Below are 18942 nucleotides of genomic sequence, written 5' to 3'. Positions count from 1 at the left end.
CATTCAGATTAAAATCTGAAGTGGGCGTGGCCTAACCCGACCGGTCAGGAATGCCAGATTATCAGGGTGGTCTGTTAATTCTGGCTCTGTTTTACCGTTCTCCATCACTCAAATTCATAATTAGGCTCAACTAGGGATGTGTGTGGAACTTTTTTTAATTATTATTTGTTTGTATATGCCTGTGATATTTTCTCACAAATTTAATTGGCTCTTTTTCCCAAAATATATACAAACTAATTTAAACCACTTACCCAGACGAAGCAGTTAGTAAGAACTGGCATACGTTCATGTTAAAAATAATTAATAAATGAATAAATAAATAAAAAATACTGTGCCTCCTGTTCATATTTGTATTTATTTAGAACACATTATCTGTTCAATCCCAATAATGTATTCATATTCAGTTTCATCCCTAATTGGTAGCATATGCAGGTTTAAACACCTGCATGCACAGGAATGACTCATTTTAATTCAGGCGCTGCTTCTCCGGTCCACTGTGCGTAGGTTTCTGATCAGTGTGTGTGCAGCTATGTTGAAGAACATTACAGTTATTTATGCACACACAAGACAGTAGGGTAAAGAAGAAGTGCTGAATAAGTCTCAGATCCAAATCTCATGGGGTTTCACTGTGTGCGTGTGTGTGTGTGTGTATTTGCATCTACGCAACTGCACACTGACTCAGGTTTTCCAGGGCACCAGGCATGTCCTTCTCAGAGATCTGACCATGAGAGATCTCATGAGCTTGAAATGGTGGAAATTTCCCTGTTCTGTCTGTCCAGTACTTAAATTCCTTACACAAAGGTCTATAGACCTACCTCTTATGATTTGTCACTCTGAATTAGAGTGAAATTCATGCTTTTGGTTTGGTTCCATATTTAGATTGGTTTAGTTTCATACAATGTTGAGTTTGCTTGGATGTGGAATGAGACCACTTCTCTCAGGCCATCTCAGACCATTATTTTTCTTTTTTTTTTTTTATTCTGGTCTCACCCAAATGTGATTGCTGTGTTCTCACTTGCCCAAAAGAAATGCATAGAGCAGCTGAACTCACCAGGGATAGATTCAAATGGACTAAATGCAGTATATATGTGAATAACTCCTTTTTTACTAGCCCACTCTAGCACTTATACAAGCCACCAATACGCTCCATCTACTGTCAAGAAAAAGTCACTTTCATGTACGTAGGAGCGGACAGTTAGATATGACGCATATGGAACAAAAAACGCCACAGAAACTAATGTTTTATGGATATTCCATAATGTTAGAGGTAACTATAAATAGATAAAAAATATATAAATAGTTATTCTATAATTAAGAAGAAATTGTTAGCACTGGCAAATTGCTGTGGTATAAGTGGGACGTGCTGTTATAGAAAAACTTGAGGCATCATGCCACAATGGTGTTGATTATTTTCTTATAACAGCAAGCCTCATCTGGTTTTATTCCATACTTTCTTCTCATCCTGGTCACCAAGATTGGTCTCGAGAAGCCTCTGCAAGATGAGGAATAGGAAAATTTCCATCTTAGGAGTTCTTGCCTTTTCACCAAGAAACAATTCCAAACCTGTGCAACACTTTTCCAAACTTATAGGTTCAGATTTTCTGCTATGTGTCATTAAATGTATAACAAAAAAATATAAAACATATGATGTGTAGTAGAGAATCTGTGCTAGAACAGAAAATAAAAGCCTGCTCAAGACAATGGATATAAAGCTAAAAGTGTCTATACTTTTCCCATAATTTTCCAGAAATGAGCGCCTTGAAATGCCATGCGCTAGAAATCCTGCATCAGGTTATAAAATGAAGCTACTAGGAAAAGCTGCAGAAAGTGTACTAAATGAGGAGTAACACAGACTCAATTATACACAGCCTTTTTAAAATAAGAAGCTGATAAATAAGCAGAGTTACCCATCAGTGTCAATAATTTTACTCTCCTTTGCCGAGTGGGCGGGTGCTAATTTCAAATCCTGCGTGTATGTAAACCCAGTGAATGTGAAGCACAAAGCTGACAGGTGGGTGTGTGAAACAGGCCAGTGGTGTTAGAAACACATTATAGACATTATTGAGCACTGGAGCTAGATAAGGACCTGGACTCACAATCCTGTCAATAAAAGCATTACAGCAGCTTCACCACAGACTCACTGACTACAGGTTGTGTACAAACATGTTATTTAGAAGATGAATAGATTTCACATGCATAATAGCAGAGTGTAGAGCTGAGGCATTAAGGAAACAATGGGCAAGAAGGAAAATTCAGAGGAAGTGACAATATTCTTGAAATGGAGAGAAAGAGTGGATTTCTGTATTGTGTGTCAGGAGTAGTATGTTTTATCCCACACACCTGGTTAGCATGATGCCTAATACGCTGCACCTCTGTCTTCCGACAAACAGAAATGTCAGGCTAAAGGTAGAAAAAAAAGGACACACTAACGGCTTTATCAAGCAGAACAAGACAGAAAAGAAGTGGAGAGTAGTGGGGGAAGCCTGGGAGGTCGAGAGAAAGAAATTGAGCAGTAGAAAGAACGCAGTGTTAGCATAGCAAGCTGAGAGAATCAGAGCAAGAACGAGAAGAGAGACTGACAGGAGGCAGAATGAAAGTAGAGAGCTGCAGAGGGGTGATGGCAAGCTCTGATTTCAAGGGGCGCTTGGCACTTTCTCTCACACTCAGCCCATCCTCTGCCAAACAGTGACACCATCTCTATTACAGCCATTACCCATGAGGACCTGCTGCTGCACTCTGTCTGTCTTTTCCCCGCTCTTTCACTCAGGCTCTCATTGCAAGTTCAACAAGCGTGCTTCCATCAGCACGGTACTGCCAACCCAGAAAGCATCAACATTACAATAACAGATTCGACACTCCATATAAAACAAATATCCCTTCCCTCACTCGTGTACTCGCATCCTTTCAATCTCTCTCTGTGAATGACCTTTACTAGTCCTCCTTCTGCAATCACGTCTCTTTGTTCTACCCAGCCGGCAAACTCCACATGTGCCCCCCCATCTCCTATTCCACCACCATCCTCCCACCTGCTCTCTCTCTCTCTCTCTCTCTCTCTCTCTCCTGAGTCAATCAGCATATCGGCATTCATTTGAGCAATCAATGTGTGGCTCGATAGCACAGAAAGCTACAATTCAGGGTGACCTGGTGCTCATGCCAGCTCTCGGTTTCCAGCGAAGCGAGGGCGAGATTAACCAATTAGAGACGTGTGCGAGCTGGAGGCAGGATTGAGTCGCGAGCTCATTTCATTAGGCCGACCCTAAGGGCTTGTGACTGTAAAGTCAAGGGGATAAAACGAGGTCGTAAATCGGCTGTGCCAAAGTTTACGAGCATGACGGGAAGTCTATTAGAACTTTCAGAAAGCTAGGGCAGACAGGAGATGGAAAAAAATAGGGGGATATACAGTCTCCTCTGAATGTATTGGAACAGCAAGGTCAATTTTATGGTGTATGGTATACACTGAAGACAATTGGGGTTGAGATGAAAAGATGAATATGAGAGGACAGATCACAATTTCCACTTTCATTTTCTGATATTTATATCTAGATGTATTAAAGAACTTAGAACATGGCACCTTTTGTTAGAACCCACCCATTTTTCAAGTGATCAGAAATAATGGAACATGTGACTGACAGGTGTTGCTTGTTGCCAAGGTGTGCCCTTGTTAGATGGATTGTTTAAACAATGAATAGCTCTGAATGTCTACTCCTGGTTTGAGCCTTGGGTTTCATCTATGAAGACTGCATTTGTTGTTAAAAAGGATAAACCAACATGAAGGCCAGAGAGCTGTCTATGGGAGAAAAGGAAGCCATTTTTAAGCTGAGAAAAGACAGAAAATCTATCAGAGCCATTTCACAAGCATTGGGCTTAGCCAGGACAACAGTTTGGAATGTCCTGAAAAAGAAAGAAACCACTGGTGTACCAACAACTAGATATCAAACAGGTTGGCCAAGGATAACAACAGCAGTTGATTATAAACATTGTTAGACATCACCAACAATCTCCACAGGGCAGGGGTGAAGATATCACAATCCAACATGCAAACAAGACTATAAGAGCAGAAATGTAGTGGCCATACCACAATATGCAAACCATTCATCAGAAGTAAGAATTCAAATTCATAAAGAAATACAGAAATGAGCCACAAAAGTTCTGGAACCAAGAATAATCTCTACCAAAGCAATGGAATGGCAAAAGTGTGGAGAAAGAAAGGATCTGTTCATGATCCAAAGCACATGAGCTCATTAATCAAGCATGGTGGAAGCAGTGTCATGGCTTGGGCTTCATGGCTGCTTCTAGAACAGGCTCACTAATCTTTATTGATGATGTAACTCATGACAGTAGCAGCAGAATGAATTCAGAAGTCTACAGAAACATTCAGTCTGCCAGTTTACAGAGAAACGCATCCAGTCTAATTGGGAGGAACGTCATCATGCAGCAAGACAATGACCAAAAACACACCGCCAACACGACACAGGACTTCATCAGGAGGAAAAAAAGTGGAAGGTTTTAGACTGTCCACGTCAATCACCAGACCTTAACCCAGTTGAGCAAGCATTTCACTTCCTGAAGAGGAGACTGAAGGAATAAACCCCTGAAAACAAACAACAACTGAAAGAAGCTGCAGAATAAGCCTGGAAAATCATCACAAAAGAAGAATGCAATAGTTTGGTGATGTCAATGAGTCACTGGCTCGATGCAGTTATTGCAAGTAAGGGATATGCAACCAAACATTAATTAATTGTAAATATCAGGAAATGAAAGCTGAAATTCCGATCTATCGTCTCGTAAACGCAGATGCCTTCAGTGTATAGCAGAAAACAACAGAATTGGCCTTGATGTTCAAATACTTTCAGAGGAGACTGTATCTCAAACTTTTCCCCTTAGCTCCAGGTCTTAGGTGTTATATTCTATTCATGATCTCTCCATCTCTCTTGCTCTCTCTTCCATCATGATGCCTTTCACACAGTCACATACTGATTGCAGTGCACCAGCCTAAGGGCAGCAGGAAAATCTGTCACACACTCTCCATTTCTTTGCTCTCCTGTCCTGTCCTTCCCCAAGACCTCTTCCCTGCTTACTTAATATGCTATTGTGTTTATTACTTAATAGCTACCTATAGAGCTAGCTTGCTATTTAAATGTAGCTAGTCAGGCTTATCTTTCCAGCTAACTCTAATGACATTCCATTGGTCTAATCAGTGACGTGTAATGCTAACAGGCTAGCTTTGTTATTTTAATACCTTATTTTAATCACACTGTTAGCAAGCTAGCCATTTATGCTTGGCTAACATACTCTAATAACAGCCCCATGTTGTAATTCTAGCTTCAGTGTGCAGTTTACTACATTGTTTCAGACAAAGATAATATATGATTTTTAATATATCTAAAACATTAACATATTAACTTCGAGAAAGAGAAAACGAGAGGCTAGGGAGGAAAAGGGAGGAAACAACTGTTTATAGTTGCTAAAATGTAAGTGATAACTAGAATAAGATTGTTTCTTGGACATTCCACAACATTATATATGTTTATAGTTACACTTAAAGTACAACGTGCAATGCTTTAACTAAAAAAAAAAAAAACAAACAAAAAAAAACTAACTGTTGCTGTGGTATAGGAATAAAATGAATAAAACACTTCAAGACATGCTGTTATTGGAAATTACTGGAAAAAATTGGAGTGCTAATAGTAACTCCAGCATCTCATTGATTACTTTTCTATAAAAGAATAGCCGGTTGTGTTTTATTTCCTTCCTAATGAACTGTTTAAATGGCATGCTGGAGTACTGGCGTATCAGTGCGTTTACTGCATGCCTTCCTCTGATGCGTGTTGGTATTCTCACGTGTTAGCATGTTCATTAGCCAGTCTAACATTACTTTATGACCAGAACCACTCTCTAAACAAGTTCATGCTTGTGCACTGGCACATTAGCATGTTTATGTGTTGGCGTGTCAGTGTGCTGCGGAGTTTGGTGCGTTGGTGGGTTTTGCGCAGGCGGTGCTTCTGGCTCTGGCTCCGTCCCATGCTGAGGTCCCTGCTGAGCAGACTGCAGGCTTTGACTCACCCCAGCTTGTGTTCTGGCCATATGGTGCTCTCTTTACAGGCAGATCGCAAACATCTCCACAACAGCATGGCTCCAATTCCCACTGAGCCGCTAGTTTAGCCAGTAATGGGAATTTCTCATATTAATTTCTCCATGTTTGGCGCCATAATCTTCTCCCTAAGGCACTGGATCAGTCCACACACATGATATTAACGCTCAGTCTCTGGGTCTAATGAGGCCGTGCTGCTGGGGTGCATAAGGGTTCAGCCTTTGTTTGGCTTGCTCTTTTGAAGCAGACGCATATTCTCCTCAGGCTTCTGCCTCGTTGCTCTCTTATTAGACTAGAATCAAAGAGACAGCGTGCCTCGGTGTTGGCCTTTGAACCAGCAACACACACCCAGCATCCACCCACCCACACACACACACACCCAAGCTAGTGGCAGGGCCGATGTGTCTTTCAGTACAAGTGCACACAGTCAGTCAGAGGTTGTTGTTACCGTTTCACCTCAGTCCTTTCTCTGACAACGCAGAGAAAACGGCTTGCTTAAAGTAGACAGACAGGTGACTCGAGGCTCAGTGGACACACTAATAAAACCCAGGTGCAACATTTCCCCACTAATTCAAGTGAAGCTGTAGTAATTGAGGCTCACATGTACCAGGTACGCCATGTTTAGGCAACTCTGACAATGTAGAAGGCAAAATGAGAGCAAGGAAAGAGCAACTTTTTCAAAAATTGCATACGACACTTTTTTTTTTTTTTTTCTCAAAATGTCAAATGTTGAATATTAACAATATTAGCATGAATAAATCATTTCCTCTATTTTTGGCTTGGTTATAGTCTACTCAAATAGAGTATATTTATATATATATATATATATATATATATATATATATATATATATAAAAAAACATACACACATACATACTCTGCTTTGAGTAGGCCATAACCAAGCCAAAATAGAGGAAATGATTTATAATTAGAGCAAATAATTCACTAAGTGTTCATTAATTATTTCATTATAGTTATTGATTTATGAGCAACATAAGCGGAGAAGCAAAAGCCTCAGAAGGTCAATGTTAAATCTAAATAATGATCTCGAATAAGAATGGTAAGTGCAATCCTACTTGAATACTTTTAGGAACAGAAACAAATACAGAAACATATTTTAGTAAACCAATACTAAGGCTGCAAGCTAGTAAAAAAAAATTATGTGTATATAATTTTTATATATATATATATATATAAAATTATTATTTTTTCCTCCAGAGCAACTTTAGATGACTAAAATAAAATATACACCCATAAATATAATAAATAAACTACTTAGGAAACATAAATATTGAAAACATATAAAGGATATTATTAGATATACACTATGTGGCCAAAAGTTTGTGGACACCTGCCCATAAAGTTCATACAACATGTGCTTGTTGAACATCCCATTCCAGATTTAGTCCCAATTTGCGGTTATCCTCCACTCTTCTGAGAAGGCTTTCTACTAGATTTTGGAGTGTGGCTGTGGGGATTTGCCCACTGAGCCACAAGAACATTAGTGAGGTCAGGCAATGATGTTGGGTGAGGAGGTCTGGGGTTCAGTCGGTGTTCCAGTTCATCCCAAAGGTGTTCAGTGGGGTTGAGGTCAGGGCTCTGTACAGGCCACTCGAGTTCTTCCACTCCAACCTTCACACACCATGTCTTCATATGATAATGATGATGTGCACAGGGGCATTGTCACACTGGAACAGGTTTGTGCCCCTTAGTTCCAGTGAAGGGAAATTGTAATGTTATAGCCTACAAAGACATTTTATACAACTGTGCGCTTCCAAATTTGTGGCACCAGTTTGGGGAAGAACCACATATGGGTGTGATGGCCGGGTGTCTGCAAACTTTTGGCTATATAGTGTACTGTGTGTGTGTGGGAAGATGGAACCAAAAAAAAAAAATAATAATAATAATAATCATCACCTTTCTGGTAGTACACTGGTGATTATATAATAAATATTGCACTTGCAATATGATAATTAGCTACTAGGAAAATAAGATTTCATAAGTTTGAATGTATATATTTAAAAATAAAAAAAATTTAAAATTAACTTACAAGTTTTGACCAAACTAAAAAGATCAGACCAAAAGTTTCCTCTTGTGGCTGCGAAACCAGAATAAATGAATAGCTGTTTCAGGGACACAAAATATACTTGTAATTCCCTTTAAAAAAAACAACATAAGTAAAGCTTTTAGATGAATAAAAGATATGCATTCATCTGTGAGATACTTCACACTTTATTAACCAAAAGACTTCAAGTCCATACTTTTTTTTTTTCCCTAGGAGATATTATCAGTACATCCGTTCGAATACGCGACCTCCTATAGAGTCGTGATAATATTCAGGTCATTTAATTAAAAGCACAGGAAATCAGATTTTAGTCAGCTTTTGATTTGATGCTATTATTTATGTTACTTTATTAAAATTGGCAATTGGATGGACCTGCTTTTTTTTGCCCTAAGCTTGATCAGGATTTTATCTTCTACCATCTCAAATTAAATCTAACAAAACTAATAGACAGAGCTTGAAAACTCAAGAGTATTCAGTTACATTTTATTTGTGTAGAGATGTTAGCAACAGACGTTGTCACAAAGCAGCTTTACAGAAATCCAGCTGTTCCTGCCTATTGAACAAGCCAGAGGCGACAGTGGCAAGAAAAAGCAACCCGAGATGATATGAGCAAGAAACCTTGAGATGAAACCAATCCTCTTCTGGCTGAATCACATGTATGTTCTTCAAACAAAACGCTGGAAGAACTTTTAAAGGAGTGATGCTGAACTTTAGTGACTATATCTTAGAAAAACTTGTTGCATCACCGTGTTCCTGCTGGTTCCTGTGCAGGTAGGTAATAGGGGCTATTTGCTACACTACCAAAAATGCCAAGTGATATCTTAAATATAGTCATATTTGTCTAGTATTTCCTATTATAAGATCAAAATAAACCATATTATATAATTATATATTATATATATAAATATAATTATATACATACACACAATTAATGAACCTATTTGTAGACATTTTGACTAATTCCAAGCTTGAAATAATCTTGTTCTATTGGCAGATCATTTTCTAATTTTAAGCATTTATTTCTGGAAAGAAATTATCAGCAAAATGTGTAGAATAAAATGAGGAAATATTAGCTTATTCAGCCTTTTAATGTATAATAATTATAATTGATAATGTCAAAATAAGAAATATACTTTGATATTTAAAATATTTTCCCTTGCTAAGGTATCATTTTTTTACAGTGTAGTCAACCAATATCTCAAAGAAGTATTCATGACATCACTATTTTACGTTGTTTTATTAGCACAGCTAAATGCTAAACAACATAAATAGGTCAAACTGCAAACTTCAGTTCAGTTTAATTAACAAAGTTAACAGCCGCATACCAGCTGCAAGATAAAATTCCACACTGGTAACACAGAAAATATACTGTATTTGTTCAATAAATGTACAAAATAATACATGTGGATTATATTACACTATTTAAGGAAGCAGCTCAGCTGAAATCGTTGATTCTGGAACCGAGACTGCACAGCATGGAAGCTCATGTCCATAAACTTCAAGCTAGAGTGCTACTTATAGCTCAATGACTATAGCATGTCTGGGAGGTTTTTCCAGGCTAATGGAGTTGAACTGCCATGTTCTGGCCTCTGTAATGAGTTTGGATAGGACTCTAAATTAGCTGAGTGGAACTGGTTAGTGATGTGCAACCCGTGGCTCTGAAAGTGCTCTTTCAAGGGCTTTTGCAATTTAGCTTTAAAGAACAACAAAAATGCAGGGGTTTGATTAAAAAATAAAACAGTCCTGTAGACCTATATTGATGATCCAAGTGATAATGGTCTAGTCTAAAATTTTTTAAATATTTTCATGCTAACAAATCATATTTAGACCGACTTCTTTACTGTTAGCCTCGCTGTTTTTTTCCCCTCCACCGTCCCAATTATTGAACAAGTAGTGGAATGTATTAGATGGCTAGTCTATGCAATTTTTGTACGCAACCCCTAGTATGTGCATATACAGTGAAGTGCATTAACCAATCAGACTGTAACCTTCAAGATTCTGAAAGCTTGTTGCCAGAAAAGCGTACAACTTCTGCCAGGGCCCAGAGTCTGAGACTATGTTATTTACCAGCATTGAAGAGGGGTTTTGACTTATTTTGGACATTATTTTTAAGAGTAGCTTTAACAATCCAGCCGTCAAGGTCAGATTGACATTTCCCATAAAAGCTCCAAGCCTTGTGGAGAACTTGAATATTAAAGCTTGAATAGCTGTTGAAATGCTCAAAGCTTTTCTTGCCCTCTTGCTCATAATCATGATTCCTCACTTCAGCTGTCTGTCTTGCAGCAAAATTGTATTTTTTCTTCTTTTAGTTCACACATAAATAACACCTTCCACTGCACTCCTCTGTGACTAGCTGCCAACAAGAGCTCTTAAGCTAGTTTTTAGCACAGGAACATCAGGGTGAAAAGAGAGAATGTCTGATACAAGCAAACAGTGCGGTAAACTTGCACAAAAAAAATAAATGTTCTCGGAAATAGCTTCGTTTCTAAGCAGCATGCTTGAAGCTCATTTGCTGAGGCACATTTCCCATTACAGCATATCAAAAGATAATGCCAAGCAGCCAATATTTGCAGGATTTTCTCCAGTACTGAATCTGCACAATATACAAATTAGAGCTGCACAATATATCATTTGGTAATTGTTACTGTAGGAGGCTGTGATATGCAAACCCTTGAAAATCCCTAAATTTTCTATTGTGTCCTGTGAGTGAGTGAGGCAGATAATGTTACATGCTCAAAATGTGGGCATTTTGATGAATCACAGCATTCATATGATCCAATAAAATAAGTGCAATATAGTGCAATACAACTGCAATAAATTCGCTCTGCTGAATACTTGATTCTGATTGGTTAGAAGGTGTTGATTAATTTTCTACACCAGCAGCTCTGGCAATAGTTCCTGTTGCAAGGCACATCACAGGGTTATATTAATGCACTTGTTCTAATATTTTAACGTTTCTGTAGTAATAACTTACACTTATGGCGGATGCTCCACATAAACGTATTCGAAAAAATGTGGATTCAGAAAAAGCTTACTTAATTTTTTTTTTTTTTTTTTTGGGAAGGAGTTTCCAGGGTCAGTAAAGCTGCCACTAAGTTTTCCCAAAACAGACAGTCTTCAGGACTTTTTTCAGTTTCTCTGTTACAATGTAAGCTGTTTTTTCTGTCCGATTAAGAGACTAAACCGAGAGAGAGAAGTAAGGCTGGTCATTTAACATTAACGGACAGTAATAGGACATTTCATGGATGTTCCACAACATTAAATGTAACTGTTAATTGAAAAAACATTCAAGGTGTTATTCTTTAATAAATAAAAATTGCAATCATCGCTAAATTACCATGTTGTAAGAAGAATAAAACACTTCATAACATGCTCGTATTGGAAAATAATCAACTTTAATAGTAAAGTTCCACCCAGTCAATGATTATTTTCCTGCAGTAGTACACTCCATGGTTTATTCTTCACTTACTGTACTGCTCTCCCATATATCAGTTAAAAATGGTGAGGATTTTATAAATAAGTTATGCTTTTCATAGCAGGACAATATAATTACTCTAGCATCATTTCTGCAATCGCTATCCATCCTCATCTACCTGCCAGCTCCTCTGAACCTGAAGCATTAGAAACTCAATTAGGACTCCCTAGAGAGGACTTTCAGTGCTGAAAACCACTAAATCTGCACCATATAAAACTTTAAAAAGATCCACATTTTTACTCTTCTCCTTGCTGGGAAGTTTTCCTGAGGTGGCTGTCATGATGCCCCAGCAATCCCTGATTCGAGATTTTATTTAAAAAAAAAAAAAAAAAAAAAAAACCCTCATTAAAATGCTCTGCTTGATTTTTTTAATATTTATGTTCATTTTTTTTCCCACCCCATAAGCAGGTTGTTGACATTCTCGCAGCTTTTCGAGTCCCATTTCACAGATTGAAACTTCAATTCAAGGTGCAAATTGCAGTTTATTGAATTGGATCAGATTAAAATGGATTGAGTTGAATTGTAAACATTTCAACTGCAACTGAAACCAGAATGCTATTAATTTCTGATTTATATCACAGGGTTTTATATGTTAGGAAAATGCTGATAGAATATTGAGCTCAAAAGCCCATTTCTTTGATAGTCTAGCATCACTGCTCTGGTGTGCATCATCTGTGTCCAAAACAGTGGGTATCCCTATTACCTACAAACACCAAAGTGCATTATGGGTACTCAGTACCTGCTAGTTTGTATCATTTGGATACTCACCTACTGCATCACACCATTACAAGATGGTAAAACTCCCAAAACAGTGCAGTACAGTTAAGTGCAAAAGTTTACACACCCTCAGGACAAGGTTTGTTGCACAATTATGATTTTTTCCATAATGTCAGTTCATATTCAAAATTGAGCCAAAGTAAACTCTCTTATAGTGAACATACCATTTTCCCAAAACACCCCAAAATTGATATTAAATTTGTATGATTTGTAGGTGTTACAATATTTCAGAGACATTCCATCATCAAAGAAGCAACATACAACTATGCTCATATCCAGGAGAGGAGCTAGTAATTGTCTTAACACAGACTGGACAGTATTTTTATAGGAGTGTATTCCTTTAGTATTATAGCCATGTTCAGGGTTTTTCGTTTGGCCACATTTTGTGATTTCATAGACACCTGTTCCAAACACTACTCAGTTTTAGTAGCAATCAAATCATTTCCATAAATATAAGTAAAATCATTAATTGCCCCCCCTTCCACTCAGTATAGTTGTCATGCTGCAGATCAGTGGCAAACAGGTCCAAGTAACATTAGGCAAAGGCAGGAATTCCAGCAATTAGCAAAAAGAACCAACTAGGAAACCCAGAATCACAAAAACCAACAGACAATTAAAAAATCAAAACCACGAGAATAATAAAACCGCCACTGCCGCAACAATAACAGCTTGCTGCATCAAGAAAAAGCAAACCGAACAATACTTCACAATGAGTGGGAGTTTGGAGTCCAGTTTTATAGCATGGGTGCTGATTGGGCTCAGGTGTGTACAATCAGAAGTCAGGGGAGCTGGAGTGTGTCAGGTGGGAGTTGTAGTCTGGAGCAGCCATGTTTGTAGGCTGTGGTGCAGCATGGGAAATGGAGTCTATCCCCGATTCTGGTGCTGATATGACAATAGTCACTGCTCTTGTTGTCCCTCATTATTGTTGTGTATATTAAGATTATTGTTAATAAAACGATATTAGTTCAAAAGTTTGCATCCCTTTTTCTGATATGATATAAATTTCCTCTAATGATGTGTACACAATGTGCCTTCATTACACTTCCCATCTCTTTAGTATCCTCAGAGCAGTTTTTTAGATCCTCTCAGTTGTAACATTCAGACCCCTTGTACCACACCACCCACACATTTGTCCTAATATTTACTTTCTTACACTTCTAGATGTTAAACACTGCCACAATGTCAGATCAGGTCCAGAGACTGAGAAGAAAAAAATAAGCAAAAATATTTTTCTCTTGATTTTGCCTATTTGTCTATTGCATTTTTTTTTTTTTTTTAGATTTTGCATTATTGTCTTGTTTCAGGATACAGCCATATTTCATTTTTAAATCTTGGGACATCATTTGTTTGTAAAGAATAGCAAAAATAAATGGAAAGTACACTTCTCCATTGCACAACCATGGGGAAGAGTAACTTTTGCTCTAGTAAACACTTTTAGATCTGGACAATCGACATTTTAGGGATTAGCAAATTAAACTGAACAGCTCTACAGTCATGATTTTTTTATCCCTAGACAGAAGACGCTATTTGGCTTGTGCTGTTTGAACAGATTGAGTGATATTACTTCACCGAGATATGTCTGGCCATACCGAGTAAACCTGTGCTTGGAAATGACCCACGTGTGGCTCCAGTCTCATGAATAATCACAGACCGTGTAGGCTTGGTGGGCTGCTGAATGTTCTGAAAATTGTAATCAGTGAAAAAAAAGCTGCATGATACAAGTACAAAAGAAAAGGAGTGTCCCTGGATAAAGTGCAGTGCTGGGAGCAGTGAGCAGTAGTAGCACCTCCTGGAGGAGGGTGTGAAAGTGCTAGAGGAAGCTGTAAAAGGAGCTCAGTCCAGAAGGCTCTTAAAGGAACATGACAATGTTTATGACTAATGTTACATGTTACTTAGCCCATGCATAACACATGTACAGTAGATTACTAAGAATAGGAATATATGGGATATAATTTGAGAGTAAAGCGTTCTAAACAAATATGAATACGGATACAAATAAAAGGTGCAGTATGTTTTTTTAGAAAGCTTGGCAGAAAGGTTCATCTGGTAGACGTGCACATCGTGACTATGATCCTGCAGAACTTGACAAAAAAGCTGTATACACTGAAAAAAAAAGCTCGTTGAATTTACTTAATTCCAACGCATACATTGGTTCCATGTGACTAAACTGAGTTAATGTTAACACAGTTTGATTTCATATAACATTATTTCATCATGTATTTTCAAAACCCTGAATAAAATCAAACTTTGCACTCTGACCTGAGCTGAGGATTGAACCCAGGTCTCTGGTGTGTAGCAACAGCCACATTACCACTGTTATTTATTCCCGTCAGTGCCAATGTCCTTGCAAGCGTTCATAATGTAATTGGCTTACGTTAATACTAGGTGAATTGATCATGCTCACTTTACAAAAGTCAATCTATTAAACTTCATTTAAAACTTAATTTAATAAAACAAAATTAGGTTTAGTATAAGTAATGAAATCACATTTTGATCAGAAAATGAATATATTTATGTAAACTATGTGTACCATTTTTTTTTCTTAAATCTGACAAACCATATTCCTTTTTTCAGTGCAAGCACGAGTTTTTTTTACTTTTATATGGGTACAAGTGAGCAGTCAGATATGAAGCTTGCTGGAAAAAGAAAGACCAGCAGTGCACAATGCATTTACAGTGTCATTTATTCACCCTTAGTTTAAGTTAGGCTAGTAGAGTAGTATGTTTATCTTTTGGGTAATAGAAAAAATGAAATTTGTCAGAAAATATCAGGTGCAAACAAAAATAATGACCACAAGGGGCTCCTGAGTGGCACAACAGAAAAGCGTTCACCTTGTCGTTTGGAGGTCGTAAGTTCAAATCCTTAGAATCCCACAGTAACAATGGAGTCCAACAGAGCAAAACTGTTCATCTCTCGGTGGGAGGGATGACATGCTCTGTCTCCCCTGTCAATCACAGTGACACTAGCCAATCATATGCATCTGTGAGCTCATGTATGCAGAAGAGGGTGGATAGCACTTTCCTCTGAGTGTGTTACGCAATATGAACAGCAGTTTGATAAGATGCAGTTGGCTGGATTCACATGTTTCAGAAGTGTTAGTCTTCACCCTCCCCAGGTAGTAGCTTTTGTAGCAGCAGGGGGGAAAAATAACAATATCTGCACAAGCCTGATTTTAAAAAAAGAAACCGTGATGCATATATATCTAACTGAGACCAATTTGGAACTCAAGGGATGTAGCTGAGATTGATGAACTGCCAGAATCCACACTGACACTGCGGACATTACCCCTGTTTTTATTTCCCAGTGTTTTTGGCTGCATAGTGGTAGGGTTCATATTTAAAAAAAAAAAAAGAAAGAAAGAAAGAAAGAAAAAAAGCCCTTTCTGGTTTAGGCCACACCCACTTCAGGTTTAAATCCAAATACAGATACAAATATAGATATTTGGAGCATTAAAGAGAAGCAGATAGTGTCATTATGTTACACCCCTAGTATGTGCGATTACAACACAGAAGAACTTCAACACATTTCCAGGTACTGAAGCGAAAACAACCTGTTTAATCAAAATTCACTTATAATTGAAGTCTGATGGTGTGTTCACACTGCAGAGATGTGAAAAATTTTGCATTTTCTGTTTGAACAGGTGAAAATCCTGTGTGGCAACAAAAAAACTGTGGTAGCAAGAGCAACGCAAAAAGTTGAGAATTTTGAAAGTTGAGAAGTTTATGCGAACGAAAAATGAATATCAGCGGATCAGATTCTCGTCATGAGTCGTACCCACGGCCACGCCACTGTGAGTGTCAGAGACAGACACAAGAGCAACGTAGCAGCTATACCACTAAATATAGATGTACAATCCATGATTAAAACAGCACAGTGGAATTTGCTTTTACTAACTACGCTGGTTTAAGATGTAATTTATTTAACATTCAACAAGTGGGAGATATAAATGTTTACGAACATTCTGCAGGACATAAGCACATTGGTTGGCGATTATTATTATTATTATTATTATTATTATTATTATTATTTAGAGACACAAAGATAGATATTCCAAAGCTATTATTTCAGATTATTTCAAGCTGTGTTTTGCTTGTGCGTCTGCATGCACTTTACTCTGTGGACACTTATATTTGCTTGCTTTTTAGCGACCCCAAAGTGGCTAAAATAGAAGAAGAAACAAGAAGGAGCTTTGATTCGGTGCATTATGAATGCTTCGTAAAGGCACTTTTTAAGGCAGTCAATAAAAGTATAGAAAAGTATATTTTTGTAGAATTTAGAGACAGACTTTCAGAGACAGGACTATTTTAGTGGGAAGAATTTGTTTTTATGCGTTATGTACGTAGTCAATATAGCTCAAAGTAAAGTTGCAAACCCTCTCAGGAAAGCAGAAGTACTGCCTTACGTAACCATACCGTTACATAAAACTCCAGATTTGACAGATAGATAGATAGATAGATAGATAGATAGATTCATCTCAGAGGGAAATTATAGCAGCACAGAGAGATAGAAGTATACTAAAATAATTTAACATTATAAATGAGCCAAAAAAATTACATATATATATATCACTCTTAAGCTCTCTCTCTCTCTCTCTCTCTCTCTCTATATATATATATATATATATATAGTGTAAGAGTGAGATGTGGCAGTGCAATGGAGTCTGAACATTAGGTATCTTGTAGATATTTTGGTAGGACTTTCTCTCATATCTGTCTTGTTAGTAAGACTTTTCAACCTACTATCAAGCAATCTCTTGTGAGCGTGTGTTGGTGACTGTTAATGTTGTAGCTTATGGACGTGGCCTGTCTGCCTTTTTTAAGATCTGATATGAGATGTATGCTAGAGGTGTGCATTGGGAATGAACAAAAGTCGCTGGAGCAGATGGTCAGGTATGAAGCTTGGATAAAAAAAGCCACTTTTTTATCAATGAAGCATACTGTGTGATACGTTTACCATGTTCATTCATTCATCCTTTGTAGGTACTTTGTCCTGGTTAGAACTGTTGTGGTTTAAATTACTCATTTGTTTATATATTTGGGATACAGGACTAACTAGGTTCACTGGACATGAACAAACAAAAATAACTATATGTATGTGTGGTCCAGTGCATCTCTGTAACTGTACACTGTACTGTAAAATAAATATATCAGTGTGTCACCTTGTGTGTTGGCTAATGTGCCAGCTAAACACAGGTAGGAACTAAAGTTGTGAGAGTAGATATTTCCGGGGATGATGAACGACCGACGTTGTAGGATTAGTCTGGGAAATTAACTGGAGCTAATAGTTTGGATTTGTTGCGTTATCATTTGTTTTATCACTCCTAATTTACATATCATTGAAAAAAATCTTAATCCAAATGTCACTTGTTGTGTCTCGCTGTTGTTTACAGCTGATACCGGAATCATAGCTCTGAGTCACACACAGAAAACGAACTGCCACCTATTGCTTTGTCACATGCTAGTGTGAACTGGTGGGTTTGACTGTAATGGTTGCTTTTGAGTAAGGCAATAAACCACATGCAGATGTGCTGTTATAGGAAAACAAGCAACGCTGATGTGGTGTGATGCAGACTGACGCAAAGTGGAGTTACTTTTACCGTCGCGAAGTTGATTATTTTTGCATAACGGTATGTCCTGAAGTGTTTTATTCCTCTTATACCACAACAATTTGCAAGTGCTAAAAATCAGTTGGAACATCTGCAAAACAAGTTAGTTCCTGTTATACCTTACGTTATAGCAGCTATAAACAGTCATTAACTCATCAACCTCAGTTTTTTTTTCCTCTTGAAGTTAATAATAAAAAACATAAACTGATCTGTTCTGAAAATTTTAAATGACAGCTGTTACTAAGTGCTGACACTGGCGACTCCTTCCATAAATGCTTAATAAACATCTCAACATATTCTGACCAATCAGTTTCAAGAATTCAGTTTGAGTTATTTGCATATTTTGTTTATAGCCATAACTCATTCACTTCCATAATAAATGAGCATTGAAATCCATGGCTCTATCTTGCAGCGGTTAGTGATTAGGTTAAAAAATACGACAGTATTCCTTTAAATCTCTCCCAGACGGATAAGAATGGGAAATGGGCTGTGATGGACTCATAGATTAATAGTCAATTTCCCCCATCCAGCTGCTCTGCTCATGAGCTGCGAGGGGCATTTAGAGAGGGGCAGATGCTCAGAGAAAGCACTCTTCACCATAGACACCAAACACTATGACTCACCTTTAATGATCCTGGAAATGTCAAAGGCATTCACCTCCCTCACACTGACTTCACACTGTGTGTGTCTCTCTCACAAACTCGTACACACACTTCTACACGCTTGTGCACTTTGCGTTGGTGAGATTGCCGCCAGCATCCACTTAAGAACCTTTTAGGATATTCTGAGCTCTCAGAAAATTTGCTTACATTTCAAGCACTGCAGCTTCCTTCTTTAATTTGATTGAGGCTGACTGGGCGATGCCAGTCAGCCTGACTAACCCCAGGACACTATTCTCCTTCTTTTTTTTTCTTTAAAGGCACCATATT

The 18942-nt window shown here is 37.8% G+C and overlaps 1 protein-coding gene across 3 annotated transcripts in view; it reads right to left on the bottom strand.

The window, feature by feature from the left end:
• olfm2a (olfactomedin 2a) overlaps positions 1-18942 on the bottom strand; it is a 111232-nt gene that overhangs the window by 27733 nt on the left and 64557 nt on the right. Inside the window, exon 1 of one of the 3 annotated variants that reach the window (XM_026945959.3) lies at positions 15240-15303. The exons of the other annotated variants lie outside the window; for them this stretch is intronic. The gene's annotated coding sequence lies outside the window, so the exon portion shown is untranslated. Of the gene's footprint in view, positions 1-15239; positions 15304-18942 lie in introns of those variants that run through there. 3 annotated transcript variants of the gene reach the window in all.

Source organism: Pangasianodon hypophthalmus, chromosome 23, assembly GCF_027358585.1.
Source record: "Pangasianodon hypophthalmus isolate fPanHyp1 chromosome 23, fPanHyp1.pri, whole genome shotgun sequence".
NCBI classification, from domain to species: domain Eukaryota; kingdom Metazoa; phylum Chordata; class Actinopteri; order Siluriformes; family Pangasiidae; genus Pangasianodon; species Pangasianodon hypophthalmus.
This window is presented reverse-complemented; position numbering and strand designations above follow the sequence as displayed.